The sequence below is a fragment of the Felis catus genome, chromosome D1 (assembly GCF_018350175.1).
Source record: "Felis catus isolate Fca126 chromosome D1, F.catus_Fca126_mat1.0, whole genome shotgun sequence".
In the NCBI taxonomy this organism is placed as follows: Eukaryota; Metazoa; Chordata; class Mammalia; order Carnivora; family Felidae; genus Felis; species Felis catus.
The window spans coordinates 112314556-112330410 of record NC_058377.1 but is presented as its reverse complement, the minus strand read 5'-3'; the positions used below and the strand labels follow the sequence as shown (position 1 = coordinate 112330410).

At 59.8% G+C, this 15855-nt stretch overlaps 1 protein-coding gene across 19 annotated transcripts in view; it reads left to right on the top strand.

The window, feature by feature from the left end:
- SHANK2 (SH3 and multiple ankyrin repeat domains 2) overlaps nt 1–15855 on the top strand; it is a 497685-nt gene that overhangs the window by 300762 nt on the left and 181068 nt on the right. The window lies entirely within an intron of this gene.

Here is a 15855-nt window from a genome sequence, read left to right as displayed (position 1 = left end):
GGGGGCACAGAGGACATTCGTCGAGAATTACCCCCCTTCCGACCCATTTCCTAACCCACAGGAAGGCTCCAGCTCAGAAAGGCGAGGGGTCTCCTCTGAGGCCGCGCAGGGAGCCCCTGGTGGCCATTTAGGAAAAGAGAGTAATGACAAATGGCCAAAAGGAGTGAGAACCTCTGTTGTCCCGGCTGATACCTCCCTTCTCACGCGAGGCAGCCCGGCGGGAAAAGGCTCAGCCCCCAGCCCCCAGCCCCAGACCCGAGCCCAGGCTCTGCAGCTACGGCTGCCGACCACCAGCCTCCAAACCCAGTTTACAGCACGTCCCCGGATTTGTCCCCACATCCCTCCATGCCTCCCGGAGGCCCCAGGCCCCCCACCCCCACCCCACCTGAGGGACGCAGGGTCCAACAGGAGGCACGGCGGGCTCCGTAGCCCGGGACCGACTTCACAGCCACGCGGTTCCTTCCCTCTGCCGCTGGCTCGGCAGGGTCGTGTGGCCAGGACGGGCTCGGCTGCCCACTGTCCCTCCACGGCACACAGGCCCCCTGCAAGTGCCGGGACGGAGAGCACGCCGGGTGCTATAAATGAGAGAGCAATTACCCGGGATAAGGATGTCAAAGCCGCTAAGTGTTACCCCGGCCCCGTGCTAATAGCCGGGTTGAGCCATTTTCCTCTCCCCGCTAATGGCATGCATAATGGCACTGGTTTCCCAGGCGTCCTTCACCCGTACGTATTTAGACTAGTGACTGATGCATTGCCATGGAAACCGGCACTAGGAAAAAGAACCATCCCTGGTACAGTGGGAAGTGGAAAAGATGTGAGCGCCAATCTGGAGCTTACAACTTGTGTCAAAGAACTGAATTTTCCGCCGCTCCAACGTGTGGTCTTGGAAAGTCAATTCCGCGAGCCTCCCTGTGGATTACGCGCTCCGGAACCATCTTTCTTCTCCCTCTGATTTCGGTCTCCTTTTTCCTTCTGCAACTGTGACCCCGGAGGGCCGCAACTTTTTTTTTTTTTTTTTTCCTTCTCGGATTAACAGACAATAGTAGATGAGGCCGGCGGCCTCGGGGACTCGGTTCCCCCCATGGACCTAGAGCCGCAGCGGGACCAGCCTGAGTGAGATGGTCACACCCAGGCTGGAGATGATGGCAGAGAATTCGCGGTTCAAGAAGAAAGTTCATTTCGGAGGTATGGTGCCGCCTCCCCAACCCGCTTCGGGCTGGTGCGCGGACTCTTTGTTCTCTGCCAGAATCGCGGGACTGGCGGTCCCGCGGGCACTCGCTCAGACGGGGCGGCTTGCTGTGTAGGCGATGGCTCTACACTTGGCGTGTTTTAGAATTACGGTCTCTGGTTGCTGTGCTTTACCGCAGAAGCCTATTGTTTCTGTAACGGCCCCCTCCTGCTTCCAGTGTAGACGGGAGGACCAGAGCAGCCGTCCTGTCATTCCGGAGGGCTCAGGCGTCTCTTGCTGAGCCCCCGTGGCTTTTCTGCATTCTCAGGAGCCCCGTGCAGTGGCCAGTGGGGCTTTCGGAGCGACTCGGTCTCCTCTGCCTCCTGAGCAGCCTTGTTAACTCCAAGGGAAGGCACCCACGTTGTGACTGGCTTTGATGCAAACGCATAAATGGGCCAGGGTCCCCGTGCTTTCTGTGACCTGGCAGACTGCACTGGAGGGTCCCCAACCTGGTCAAGGCAGCGTGCCCTCCTAGCCAGCCCAGCCTGCCCTCCTTCAAGGAAGCATGGCTAGTTGGGGCTTTAGGTTGGGTGTCGTGTTTCGTTGTTGTTTTTTTTTTTTTTTTAACCAAATGCACTGTGTGCTCCTTCGGCATCATGGCCCCGGGGACAAGAGGACACCGTATGTAGTCTCAGGTCACGTTGCTTTCTTCAGCTTCTGGAGAAGGCTGTTACCAACGGCTCCCTGTCGCTCACAGAACTAGAGTGGAGAGGAGACCCCCAGCTTGTGAGGGTCCACCTGGTCAGATACGATCGCCTCTCCTTGATGGAGCCCCCTCCCGGACGGTGCTTCCGTGCGTGCCGAGAGAAACCGAGCTGTGACCCGTCCCCGCTCCAGGGACACCCTCCCGACCCTGGTGTCAGTCGGGGACCTGTGACCTCTTTGGGGGGAGGGGGCGGTGCCTGGCCTCTCAGCAGGTGGGCGGGTGGCAGGCAATGAGTCCCCGAGGGGCTGGCCACCACGTGGGAGGTCACTGCCGGGGTAGGTCCCCTTGCGATCCGCTCGCACCATCGGGGTCACCCTCCCCCAACTCACCCTGACCCTTCCAGGGCGAGCCCACTCGTTCCCGTGACCTTGGACCGTGGTCTGCCCACTCGGTGGCCTGGCGCCACGCCGTGAAGGCCCCGCCTGCCTTCCCGCACAACTAGGGCGGTTTCCTTGAGGTCCACGGGTCTGTCTTCTCTGTGTCCTAGTTCCTCAGCCGCAGCTGCCAGCGTCCCTAAAAAAGATTTTGAAGAACTAAAAAGAAGCCTCCCGCCCCCAGTCCGTTCCTGGGTTTAAATCCAGGTCTGCTGCTCTAGCTTGTGGTGCCCTTGGCTGGGGTGGCGGGGGGGCGGGGCGGCCCTGCCTGCGGGGGAGGGGTGTCCCAACCTGCTCTGGGTCACAGCTCCACAAGTGGTGGCTCTGGCCGGGGAGAGAGGCCGGTTCTGAGGGGGTCGGGTCCTGGGTGACCGAGGGGCAGGTGCCGGGTGGGGGCGGTGTGCCCGGGAAGCAAAGGATCGTGCTGAGCGTCCGTCCGACATCCTGGCGCGACACAGACACCAGGCTCGTGCCCCCTCTGGGCCAGGAAAGGCTTTTCGAGATCCCTGCATGTGATCGAACACCCTCCTCTCCGCCGTGGTCGCTGCAGCCCCGGGGACAGCCACCCCTGGCCAGCGGCGGTGCGTCTGAATGGAGAGGGAGGGAAACGGGGCGTCCTTGGCGTGGATGTTCTGACCGAGCTCAGCGACAGTGTGCCACGCAGGCACCTGGTCCTTCATTTACTGTAATTTCCACTGAAACAGCCTCTCTGGTTCTGTGTATGGTTGGTATAAATGCTTCCACTGAGCAGCCTGGGCTGATAAAAAAAAAAAAAAAGGCAGAAGACATGCTCCTTACTACAGAGTAGAAACCAGCCCACTGACAGCCGATTTGGGAGGGAGGGGATGGGTCGAAAGTGCCAGGGGTTGGGCTCAGCTTCCTGTCCTGTAGTGTCCCAGCCTCGCTTAGCCCGGGGGCTGCAAGAAGGGGGAGAGGCAGGCAAGACAGGACTGCAGACCCCCGACCACGAGTGCTGGGCGCCCCGGGTGGGAAGCGTCCACCGAGCCCACGAACCCAGGGGAGCAGGACCAGGAGCAGAGGGTCTAGAGGTGGGTCCCTGCGGTGTGACCTTGGGCGAGCCTCTGCGCCTTCTCAAGTGGAGAAGGGCTTCCTTAGCCTGAAAGCCTGTGATCCCAGGGGCTTCCTGCATCCCGAAGGATTCTCGACCGTGGCATCGTAAAAGGCGTTGTCTGCAGGGAACTCTTCATCTCTGAGATCTGTCCTTTCAAAACCGCTCCGGGGAGGGTGTGGTCAGATGCGGCGCCCCGACCTTGAATCCTGGAGCCAGGGTTTGGGCCAGCTCCACCGCTGGCTCTCGAGCCGGGCGACTTTGGAAAGCGTCCGGTCGCACCCGACTTTCTCCTGGGCGGAACGGACTTGCTTTGTGGCGCTGCTCTGTGGTCGTGGCAGAGGCGCTAAGGGGGCGCCGAAGACCAGTTCTGTCGCTCACGAGCTGTGCGCCCGAGGACACCCTTCCGCGCCTGTTGCCTCCTGTGTGTCCTGCCTCTTGGGGCTGTTGGTGACCAAAACAGGAGACGCGGCTTTGCCCCTGGGACGATGCCGGGTGGGCTCCCAGAGACTAAGCGCAGAGCCCGTCACCTAAATGCACAGGCCCGCTCCATCTTGCCCTGTGTCTCCGCCATCCCAAGGTGGCAGCGTGGCTGTGACACTCCTCAGTCCGGATGGGAAAAGGGGACGTGCCCTCGGGAGGTCTGGCTTGCGAAGGGAGGGCCCGCCCGGGGAGGAGGCCGGGCATGTGGTGTTCGGGCCTCCCAGGCTCCGCGGAGGTGCTGTTGAGGGAGCCTGCTCTGTGTGTCCGTCGGAGGGAGGGAGGCGCTGGGCGCAAGGCAGAGCGAGCGCTCCATGGCCGGCCGGGCGTGCAGGGTGGGCCAGGGAGGACCACCATCTCCTCGGTCTCGCTGTTACTTCGTTACCCGTGCAGGGGGGACAACACTCCTTGTCACCCTGGCCAGCCAGGGCACCAAAAGGTGTTTAAGCATTTTGCACCTGGGACGGCGTAGGGAACACGGGAAGGGCCAAGTAAATGTCACCTACGACGGGGATGGCAGGTGATGGCTGTCGACAGGGGGAGACAGTGATGGCCGTGGCGATGCGTCCCGCACCCGGGGCCGCCTCCCTCCTTGCCCTGCCTTGGGGGGGTCCTGCGTTCCGACTGTTAGCTGAGCGGACGAGGCCAGTGTCAGAGGGCCTCGGCGGGCAGGTGGGTGCACAGACCCCCCGGTCGTAAGGGGCTTTGTGAGGCCAGAAAACTGCTTCGCGAAGTCACGATCGCAGAAGCAGCTTTCACTCGGCAACACGGCCACCGCTTGATTCCTAAGGTGCTTCGTGTGAGCTTACGGTGTGACCCACGGTCCCCCGGGACACAGCTGTCGATCGGGGAAGGAAAACCAGCCCCCATCCCGCACCTCTTCCTTTGCCTCCGGCTTTCGGAGTTTGTAGATTTGGCTTTTGCACGGTGCCTGAGCATTCGGGACCCGCTGACGTGTGCCCTGGAAGGTTGGTGGTGGCGGAGGTACTCCCTGTGCCCTCGCGCACCCGGGCCAACTTTAGGGGAATTCAAAGCGTGTGGTTATTCTGGAAAACCTAACATGGCCCCTTGCCACTGGGGGCTTACCCAGCTGTGTGGGCGCCAGGCTGGTATTCCCAGACCCGGGCAGGAGGGGAGAACCGAGCAGATGCCACACATGTGCACACGCGGGGGATGGACGGAGCAGGGCTCGGAGAGCTGGGAATAGATAGAATCCAGCGACTCAGTTGCTTGTGGGCCATAACCCACCACGTAAGTGGCTTCAACCACTGGAAACCACGTGCTGGATGGGGGGCGGGGGGGAGAGCGTGGCCCCAGGGCTCGTGGCCCTGCAGGCCCCCAGGGGAAGAGGTGCCAAGCACAGAGCAAAGCGCTTCACGTCTGAGAGGAGGACCATCTCCCCAAACTGCACAGAGGAGAGGGTGGGGCGTCGGAGGGGCTGAGGCTCACCCCGCTCCCGCCGTCCCTCGGGCAGAGCCGGACCTTGAGCGCACCTTGTCTTGTCCCTGCAAACGGGGCACTGCATTCTCATACGTGACGAAGGGGAAGTAAGGTGGCCGACAGAGTGACGGTTGCCAGTTGCTGACTTGAAGAGAGGGAGATGATCTGGGATTATCCGGGAGGGCTCAGGAATCCCAGCAGCTCGGGCGTCTCCGGGAGCTGGGAGAGGCAAAGGAACGGACTCCCCCCTGGAGCCCCCAGCGGGGAACACAGGCCTGCCCGCGCTTTGTCCTCGCCCGGTCAGATCCGAGCGGGATCTCCATCCGATGGGCTCTACGAGAAAACCTGTCTGTCGAGATAGGCCACCAGGTTCGTGGCACACGCCCTCCCACGTCAGGCTGGCGTGGCCTGGTCCGTGGCATGGTCGGTTTTAAGAAAGCAAGTGACCTTACTTTCTCCTCCCTCCCCTGCCAGGCCAACACCTGGGGCCCACGAGGCGCCCCAAGGACGTTCTGCAGCCGATTTAGTGAATAAACGGTCAACCGTGCTAGCCGCTGCTCTGGGTGTGATAAGTGTCCCCCGCCCCCACCGCCGTGACTTTCTGGCGGTGCCACCCGGCCTCCACACCTGGCGTGGGATTGCCCTGTCGGCAGAGCCCGAGGGCTGGGGGTGGAGCCGGGCCTGGGGACACACTGTGCGGCCCCCGCCCCCCGCCCTCTGCCCCAGCCCGCCCCCCACACCCCGGCTTGTCCCCGCTTTCGCCGGCTGGGGTCTGGCCGGGGTGAGCCATAACCCCGATGGCCGGCCCTGCCGACCCAGCCCCACAGACCGGTGTCCGGCCCGGCCGCCTTCGTGCCCACTTCCGGCTTCTCCCCGCACTCCTGTCTGCCCGCCTCTCTCTGCTGTGCAAGGAGCCCGTCGGCATCTTTGGTTTTAAAAAAGAAAAGTTATTTCTGTCTTCATCCCCATCGGTAATCTCTTTCCTCCTTGTGGTTCCGATTCTGCATTTGGCTCGCCAGCCCGGGGTGTAGCCCGAGTGGTGTCTGATTTAAAACCCGCTGGAGATCACAGGAGCCTGTGGGAGGGAGGGGTGTGGATGCACAGCGCCGGGGGCTTGCCGTGGGACGGCCCAGCCACCTTGAACCTCCACCAGGCAGCCCGAGCCCGGCGCAGAGGCAGGAGGCCATGGGGCCGCACCTGACTCAGGGCGGGCACAGCGGAGGCGCTCCGACCGGAATGGTGACAATGGGCGGGTTGGGGGCTCCCCGGGTGGGTTGGGGTCTCCCCCACCGCTCCGGTGTCCCCCCGCGGTGGTTTTTGCCTCTTTGGGTGAGGATCCAAGAATGGGACCCGGGAGCCAAGAGAAGACCTGAATTCCAGGGGAGGGAGGGACGCGGGGAGCCTCACGACCTCACCGAAATGCCCTCCTTTTCGTCTGTCTGTCTCTCTCCTTTTGGTGGGACGGAAGCTAAATCTTGAGGGAAATGGGAAACAGAAGTCTGAGGGAACACAACCCCAGCTCTGTCTGTTCTGGGCTGTATAGTAGGTGGCCACAGGCTCAGCGGCTCCCAACACCACCTGGCGAGGGGTTCACGGTGCCGGGGGTCAGCGGCGCAGGCGGGCTCGCCGGCTTCCGTGCTGGGTCTCGGGGGCCCCTTTCGGGCTGGAGCTGGAGCTCTGGGGGGGATGCCTCCCCCGCACGTGGGGTCGGCAGCAGGATTCTGTCCCCAGGAGCTGCAGGACGGGGGACCCGTCTCCTTGCTGACCTCCCTCCGGGGGTCACTCTCAGTTCCAGCGGGTCCCCCACGGTCCTGCTTATGTGGCCCCTCCATCCTCAGACACGTCCGGTTCTCTCCCATCCTTGGATTAGCCCCTGATCATGTCCCTTTGCCAGAGAACCTGACGTTACAGGGGAGTGAGGCCAGGGGTGAAGGTTTCCCGGCAGAATTCAATTCTTCACGATCACCTCTGGACTGACCTGTCCAGAGTTCACCGAATCGAAGTCTTTCTCCTTTTAAAACCTACCCCAGTGGTCAGCAAAGGAACTGTAAGTCAATATTCCTTCTGTCCCTAGAGAGAAGGGTGCAGGCAACCTTGCTTTTGCCTCCTTTCCAAGACACGTGCGTGGACTTACGACCCTTTCGCGGCCTCTGAGCTTGTGGCCATCGACAAAGTCAGTCTGAGGCACCGCGCCTGGGGAAGGGGACAGGAAGCTTGGGATGTTACCTGGCGTGACCCCGCCATCGTGATGCGTGAGCCGAGGCGGCACGACCCGGAAGTGTTTCTGATCCTTGCAGGTCGTCTCCAGCCCATGGCCAGTCCCGGGGGAGACGGGAGCCCTTGTGTGTCCAGCGTCCTTCGCCTGGTCATTTTCACTGCTCTCTGATGGAGGGATGTCGGCGTGTGGCTAGGACGAGGTTGCCGCTGCGGGGAACGCTGCCCCTGCGGTATTTGGACCCACGTAGAGGGTTGATTGTCACAGCAAATACCAGCACTTGGGAATTAGAGGCGAGGATGCCCAAGGGTCTGCAGCGTCCAGGACTGCCCTGGAAAGCGTCGTGGTGGACGGGCCAGGGGACCGTCACTTTCCACGTGGGTGACGACAGTTTCTAGGCAGAGTGACAGACAGAAGAGCTGAAAGACACCGTGCTTTCGGTTGCAAGAATCCTAAAACCTGCGTGATCTGGGTTACGTGGAGAAGCATGGTCCATCATAAGGATGCGGGGCCCTTACTGGGCCCCGAGGGCAGAGTGTGTGGCCCAGCCGCCCTCCCCTGGTTCTGGGAGCAGGTTCTAGAGTCGGCACGGGCCTTGCCGGGAGCCGGGACAGCTCAGCCGGCTCTCTGCAGAGCCACACGCGCTCCGCCACTGCCCCGGGCTCTGGCTGTAGCGCCCGTCTGTTTCCCGTGGTGACGGCCTTGATGCCCCAGTCGGGAAGGATACGCTCGCTTCAGACGGGAAGCTGAGACCATCCACGTCAATTCCATGTTCCCAGGAGAGGGTCTGTAAGCAGAGTCCCAGAAGGCTGCGCGGGGTCCGTTCACAAGTGCACGTGCCCCCGCAGCATTGTCACACCCTGCTCCTGGCCCCTTTCACAGATGAGAGAACCGAGGCCCAGAGAAGCAATTTCCAACCTGGGCCGCGCAGCCAGCAAGGGACTGGGCTCACGCCTGCCGTGTTAGATGCAGGCGCAGTGACCTTCCTTGCGTGTCTGTTCCATGCGGGCACCCGTGAGCAAGGGCGCCGCCCCCGGGGACCCTGGCTCAGGAGCAGGGGCCGCACCCAGGCTCCTCGCCCTCTCCCGTGAGGGCATCTCCTGACCCGAGAGCCCTCCTCCCCCCTCACCGTCCTTGGAACTACCTGTTGGCCTTTCGGAGTCTTTGAAAATCGTTTTGAGAAGATGGCTTCCCTCGGTTCCTTTCCCAGAACCAGTCACCCTGGGGGACCAGAGGCCATTCTCGTCTCCCCACATGCCCCCTCCTAGCTCGCTCGCCGAGCTACATGGCATAGTCTACCCAGCAGCAACGCGTAAAGGGCTATTTTAAATGCCGACGATCTGAAGCTTGTCGTGCAATCTGTCACTCCTTTTCACAAGTCGCGAGAGGTATATGGAATGGGATTTCTAGCCTTTTTTTCTTCCCGTGTAGATTTTTCTAGGCCACACTCACAAAGAAGCCTCCAGGGTGCGTCCGCCTAAACACTGCCCGCGTGGGGGTGCCGGGGTGCACGGCCGTCTCCTGGGAAGGGGTTAGCCCCCAGCTGCGTCGGCGGCAGAGAGGAGGTGTCGTGTTGCGAAGCCAGAGACTCTGGGGTCATTTCGTCCAGCGGTCGGCTTGGTGGTCGAGAAGCTGAGGCCTGGAGAGGCAGCGTGAGGAGGGTGCACGTTGTCCCCATCAAGGTCGGGACTGGAGCTCAGGCCTCTCGGTTTGCAGGGCTGGCTGCTTGCCCCCCAGCCGTCCCCGGGAGGAGCCACGTCCAGCCCTCTGTGCTCCAGCCTCGACCTGTCACGGTCCCACCCCGTGGGACGAAACTGCCCACGTTGAACAGGAGCAAAGGGCCCAAGGGCGTGTGGTTTTGTGCACAGTGACCGAGCACTTTCTGTGTGCCAGGCTGCGTTCCAGGAGCCGGCGCTCCGGCCGCGCGCTGGAATTTGAGTTGGGGAGAGCGTGTCCCAGGGAGTCCAACAAGTGTAGAGGTTCTGAGGTACGGACGAGCTCGACATTTCCAAGGAAGGAAGGGGAGCCTAAGGTGACAGGGGTGGGGCGATTGAGGAGGGAGAACAGTAGGAGTCAAGGCCACGGTGTCAGGCCAGTGTCATCCAAAGACGCTTGACGGGATTCTAATTCCATGGAAAACAGTAAGCAGCACTGACATCACCTAATGTTTACATTTTTTAAAGCTCACTCCGCTCTATGGAGAGTTAGACCGAGGAGGGTAGGGACAAGTGTGGAAGCGGGAGACCAGTGGCTACTGCAACAGTCCAGGCAAGAGCTAATGGTCGCTCAGATGAGGGCGGAGGGATTGCTGGCCTCTGAGCTGCAGGAGACCTACAGACCTTGCTGCATACAGCCCTGGGCCCGGTGCAGGCCAAGGAGGGGGCCTGCGTGCAGACTACTTGGTTCTTGGCTTCAAGAAGCTTCTACGGGGTTAGGGAAACAGACAGGTTCCCTCTGGGTTGGTTAGTTTATGTCCTTTCTTTTTTTATTTTTTTTAATGTTTTATTTATTTTTGAGGGGGGGGAGGGGCACAGAGAGAGGGAGACACAGAATCTGAAACAGGCTCCAGGCTCTGAGCTGTCAGCACAGAGCCCAACGCGGGGCTTGAACGCACGAGCTGTGAGATCATGACCTGAGCCGAAGTCGGACGCTCAACCGACTGAGCCCCCCAGCTGCCCCAGCTTATCTCCTTTCTTTATCATCAGCAGAGAGGCGTCTTCCTCTGAGACACATAAAGAAGGCATGTGCTGCTGTCCTTTGCTCTGTCCACGTAACTAGGATACGTTCCTATAGTCTGTTGGGCAGTTTTCCTTTTCTAGAGGGTATGAGTATCTTCCCAGACAAGGGACCGAGCTCTGCTCTCGCGTTGATTGCGTCTAGTCTTTTTTTCTGCACTCACCGGGACTCCCGGTTGCTGTGACGAAAGCCAGCTCCGCCAGGCCTGAGCGAAACATGGAATGTGCTGCCTCCCGTGAGAGAAGGCCACGCACGGTCTGCATCAGTCAGCTCAGGCTACGTAAGCTGCAGTAACAAACGTGCCCCTAAACTTAATGACCTTAAAACCACAGAGTTGTCTGTCTCGTATCCCAGGGGCTCACTCGGGGACCCAGGCTGATGGGGATCACTGTCTCAAGTGTACTGGGCACCATGCCCCAGGGATAAACTCAATACTGGGGGCAAGGGGCAGTCTTGCATTGGGGACTAAATGCTCCATCCGTCCAGAAAATGGCATAAGTCACTTCTCGAAACTCATTGGGCAAAACTAATTTCAAGCATCATCTGGCCAAGCCGAGGTCACCTTCCTCAACATGCAGCCCTTGGAACATCTCAGAAAACGCCAGTGGGTCATGTGTGGGCCACAGGTCCCTCAGTACTATCGATGGGGTCCAGGACAGTCCAGCGTGATGCCTGGACCGGCCTGGGACACAGCCGTGCTGGTGGTGACTGGGGCGGCATGCCTCTCGAGAGGTGGCTCCCCCCGGACCCCTGCATGGTGACGGGAGCAATCATTTCCCCAGGGAGGGGACATGTAGGCACACGAACTCACTGTGGGCACCACACCTCGGGTGGCGGGTCTCCTGGCTGTCGGGGGCGGCCTTGCAAACAATGAAGTTCATGGCCCCATCCCTCCTTCCAAACTTTGCAGCTGTGAACAAGGGTTAGCCGCACTGTCTTCAGCCACAAAGGAAACGTATTCGGTGTGTGTCACTGAACAGCCAGGCGCAGCTGTGGGTTGTGCACAGGGCTTCTGACCGTGTCACCAGGGCAGTCGGTCGGTCCCCCATCCCCAGCTGCTCTACTGTCCTGGGTGTGACTCGTTCTCAGGCAGCGTGTTCCCCACGGTGGCCTCAAAAGTGGAAATCGCAGCAGCAGGAGGAAGGCTGCATTGTCCCAGCCAGGGTCACGTGCCCCTCCTCTGAGCCAGGCACCTGCTGTGTTTAAAGGAACAGACTGCCAGGCTCCCGTGCGCGACCCTGGAATCCAGGGCCGAGCAGTGGGGGTGGGGAGGGACTGGGCAGCCGCACCTGACCACGTGGCCGGGCCGGGAAGGGGCTCACCCCAAAGAACAAGGGAGGCACAGCCCAGGAGAAGGGGAGTGGCTTCTGCACGTGGACTGTGAAGGCGGTGGCTGGCTGGTCATTTTAGAGTTTATTTATTTATTTTGAGAGAAAGAGACAGAGACAGAGTATGAGTGGGGGAGGGGAGGGAGGGGAGAGTGAGCGAGAGCATCCCAAGCAGCCTCTGTGCTCTCAGCCCAGAGCCCGATGCGGGACTCGATCTCACGTCCCGTGAGATCATGACCTGCGCTGAAATCAGGAGTCCGACGCTTAATGGCCTGAGCCACCCAGGTGCTCCTGGCCAGCCAGTTTAATGCAAGTGGAAGACAGAGGGTGATCGTGCAGGGTGTAGGGCAGAGGCAGATATAGGAGCCCGGAGGGTTCTTATGGGCCTCCCTGGAGGACCCGTGGCCTTCCGGCCGCACCTGGAAGCCTGGGGTGGGCTCTGCTGGGTGTGTGAGTGAGCAGGCCGGCCGACCTGCAGCCTTCGAACACGTGTGACCGTGTCCACATCAGAGTGACGGACAACCGATGGTCCAGCTGAGGCCCAGAAGCCTCTCTGAAGGGCTCTGGGTCTGCGTTCAACCCACAGGGCTGCTGGCCGGGCCCCCGACCTCCTCCTGCTCCTCCCCTTCTGCGTCTTGTTTGCGACCCACGTGCATCTTGGGAAGGGGCCGGCCCGGGCGGCCAGCAGCCCCCGCCTCCCCGCACAGTGACGGCAGATCCCAGGTTACCAGCAAAGGCCGACCCTGGTGGTGACACGAGGGGCACACCTTAACAGTGGGGAAGGGGCCTGAGAGCGATCCAGCCCACCTTCTCTCTTCCCCGGGTCAGACGCTGAGGCCAGGCAAGGGCAGGTCCACAGGATTCGGCGTCTAAGTGAGGTTAGTGATGGTCGCAATGTTGTGTCCCTCAGTGCCTCTCCCCTGATCTTTGGGGCCGTATCCCAGAGCAGAAGTGTAATTGTGTCCAGGAGCCAGAGCACAGAAAAGACCTGTGCAGTGGGAGTTTTTCACAAAGCATTCAGAGATAGTATCCTTTCAAATTAGAAAAAAGGGGGGGGGGTGGTGCCTGGGTAGCTCAGCCGGCTAAGCGTCCAACTCTTGATGTCAGCTCATCCCATGATCTCGCGGCTCATGGGATCAAGCCCTCTGGGCTGACGGCACGGAGCCTGCTTGGGATTCTGTCTGCCCCTCCCCCGCTCACGCTCTTCTCTTTCTCAAAAGAAGGAAAGAAAGAAATAGTATCCTTTCTAAAGGTCTCCTTTCTCTAATAAAATAATTGAGGTAGAGGAAAGGAGCCCATTGTTTTGAACGTCCTTCCTGAGCCAAAATAAAAACGTGGTAAATCTTATGTCAGACTACGTTCTTCCCTCTTGTGTCAGATTTTCTTGATCCGTGAAATCCCCAAATCTGGGAACCACTGGCTCACTGACCTAGCCTAGAAATGGTTCCCTTTCTGAAATGTTTCTTCCGGTAAACACACACGCACGTGCACACACACACATACACACGCACGTGCACACACACACACACACACACATTCACTGACGCCCCCTCTGCTGCTGGAACCCTAAACCTCTGACTTTAGCCAGGGGCCCCCACCGATCACATCTCAGTGCCCAACACCTCCCTAGGCAACCAGCGCAGCGCTGCCTATGTGGGGCTTAAGCAACAGAGGCAATTATGAGTAATAACAGCTCACAGACAGTCCCCACGGTCGCTCGGTGGCTTTATAAGCTACTCTGCTAAACACGATGAGGTTCAATTCCTACGTAGCCCTCCGGGGCCTGGCGCAGATGGGGCCCCCACACAGATGTCACAGGGCTGAGTCGGCCGGATGCATCGTCTGGCCTGCGTGCTCCCTGCGCACCGTCATCCGACTGCTGGTGCCCTTAGCCCAGCTCACGGAAGGTCCTCGTCCTCAGGCTGTGTCTTCAACCCGGCCCCAGGATCCTGAGCCCCGGATCGCAGAGCTAAGGCCCCACCCCTGTGAGTCTCCTAGTCCCTGCATGTGGGGCGCAGGACCCGTCTCCCCCCGTGGGCTTGATAAATGACTCACATTGCACATGTGTAAGCTACAGATGCCGGGGAGGAGGGGAGGAGGGTCCAAAACATCTGGGCACAGTTCGTCCAGGTGCGAAACACGGAAGAGGTACGTGCAGCTTGGCTGGACCGGTGCCCGGCGCGGCGAGGGCCCCGTGTACCGAAGCCACTCTGAGGCTGTGTGGTGTGTTTTCTTTGCTGGTCGCACAATAGGTCGTGTAGGTCAGGTGGACAGGTACTGGCCCTGGGTAGCTACCAGGAATTAGGCATGGGGGCGGGGCATGTGGTGTAACACAGAGAAAAAGGCCATCACCACCCTGGAGCACTGTGGAGGGCATGGGGACTCAGACCCCTTCCAGGGGTCACTTAGTGTGGCTTGGTGGTCTGGAGCCCCTGGGGACTCATCCTGACCCTGCCATTTAGTGGGCGTGTGACTTTGCCTCGGCAGCCTTACCATCTCCATCCATAAAATGGGCTCGGCCCCACCTCTCTCATCTGGCTGCTGCGACTAGTGAGGGGCTGAGCGCAGATGACCAGACGGGGGCACAGGGGAAGGACCCCATAAACATTAGCGTTGATGGAGCAGGGGCACGTGGAACAGAGAGGGAGGGAGGACCCCAAGGTCCTAGCAGGATTTGAAAGGTGACTGGACGTGGTCGAGGCTGCAGAACAGCACGTACCTCGCACGGGGGCTCGGGAGGTCCCGGAGGTGAATTTGGGAATGGCGCTTGGAGCCGGACCCGGTGTTCAGTAAGCACTCAATTAGTGTCCACGACGACAGTGGTGATGATGATGTTGTTGCTTGTCAGAGAATCGTACCTTTGGTGTTCTTGGAGCCTCGGGGCTGGTGATGGGAAAGGGGTGAAGAGGCAGGTGGGAACCAAGTCCCAGAGGACCCGGGCTGCCTATCAGCTAAGGCAGCGTTAGCTGCTGTAACAAACAAGTCCCTCGAGGGTAGCGTGGGGCGACAGAAGTCTAATTGTTGCTCACTTCAACAGTTCAATGTACAGAGACCCGGGCATCTTGCAGGAACGCTAGAGGATTCCACCATCCTGTAGTGCCCCGGGGAGCGTCCTAGCTCTGAGCTGGGCGAGGTAGCAAGAGAGGGCGGGGAAGCACACGGGGTCCATAAAAGAGAAGCTTAGAAGAGAACCCCCCCCCCATCTTCACGATGGAATGTTCCATTGCATTGCTCACATTCCATTGGTGGGAAGTGGTCATGTGGCATGGGTGCAAGGGGAGCTGGGAAATGTAGTCCTGGGCTGGCCATTTGCTCCTCCCTCTCCCTCAGAGACATCTCCGTACTGGGCAGAAAGCGAGCATGCATTTTTGTTGAACTAGCTGCCTCCAGGCATAAAAGGGGCTCGAGCAAAACCATGCCGACCTTCCTCGGTACCCTTACGTGCCTTCACTTTTGAACTGAACGTGTGCGGGGGTTTGAATAAAAGCTCGTTCGCCTTGGAACGTGGACTGACCACAGAGAGGGTTGTAGAAGTTATAATGAGATTTTGAGCCATTTCCTGAAGCCAATCGCATAATTTCTCTGTATTTTTTTTTTTCCTAGGGTTTAGGAAGGAGATTGTCCCGGAGATTTTATTCGTGGGGAAAATATCCGAACAGTAGATCATTGATCCCCCGAATTTCTCGTATTTGTGTTTTTGTGGGTTTCCTCCCTCTGGCCCCCCGCTAGCTGTTAAAATCTATTTGCATTCTTCAAACTGTGTCCGGTGAAGTTTACGTCCAGATCTGCTGAGTAAGAGAAGCAGGCAGAGGACTGAAATTAGGAACGTGAATCATGTTTGGGGTTTTGTTTGTTTGTTTGTTTGTTTGTTTGTTTGTGTTTTAGGAAAGAACGTCTACAGCCAGAAAAGTAACAACAAGCCTTCTTTTTCCCGAAAGGCAGGTCGGGTTCACATTAGCCGGAAGGCCCAGCAGCATCACCTGGGGATACCTACCGTTCTGGCGGGTTCTGTGAGCCGCTGCTGTTCTGGCTTGAACTACACGACTGTCTTCTTTGCAGAGCACTGCCTCCCGCCCCCTTCCCGAGCCCAGGACCCGGGGCTGTGCCTTCTTTCTGGAATGAGGCTCCTGGCTCTTCAAAAGTCGGCCTCGGGGTTCATATGTGTTCCTCACAGTTTGCGAAGTTAGGCCCCAGAGCGAGGCCTTCTCTTCCTCCAAGATCTTTCCCCAGGAGAGCGGGTCTCGCGCTTCGTAGGTCAGATAAGTGAGAGGCCCGGCCG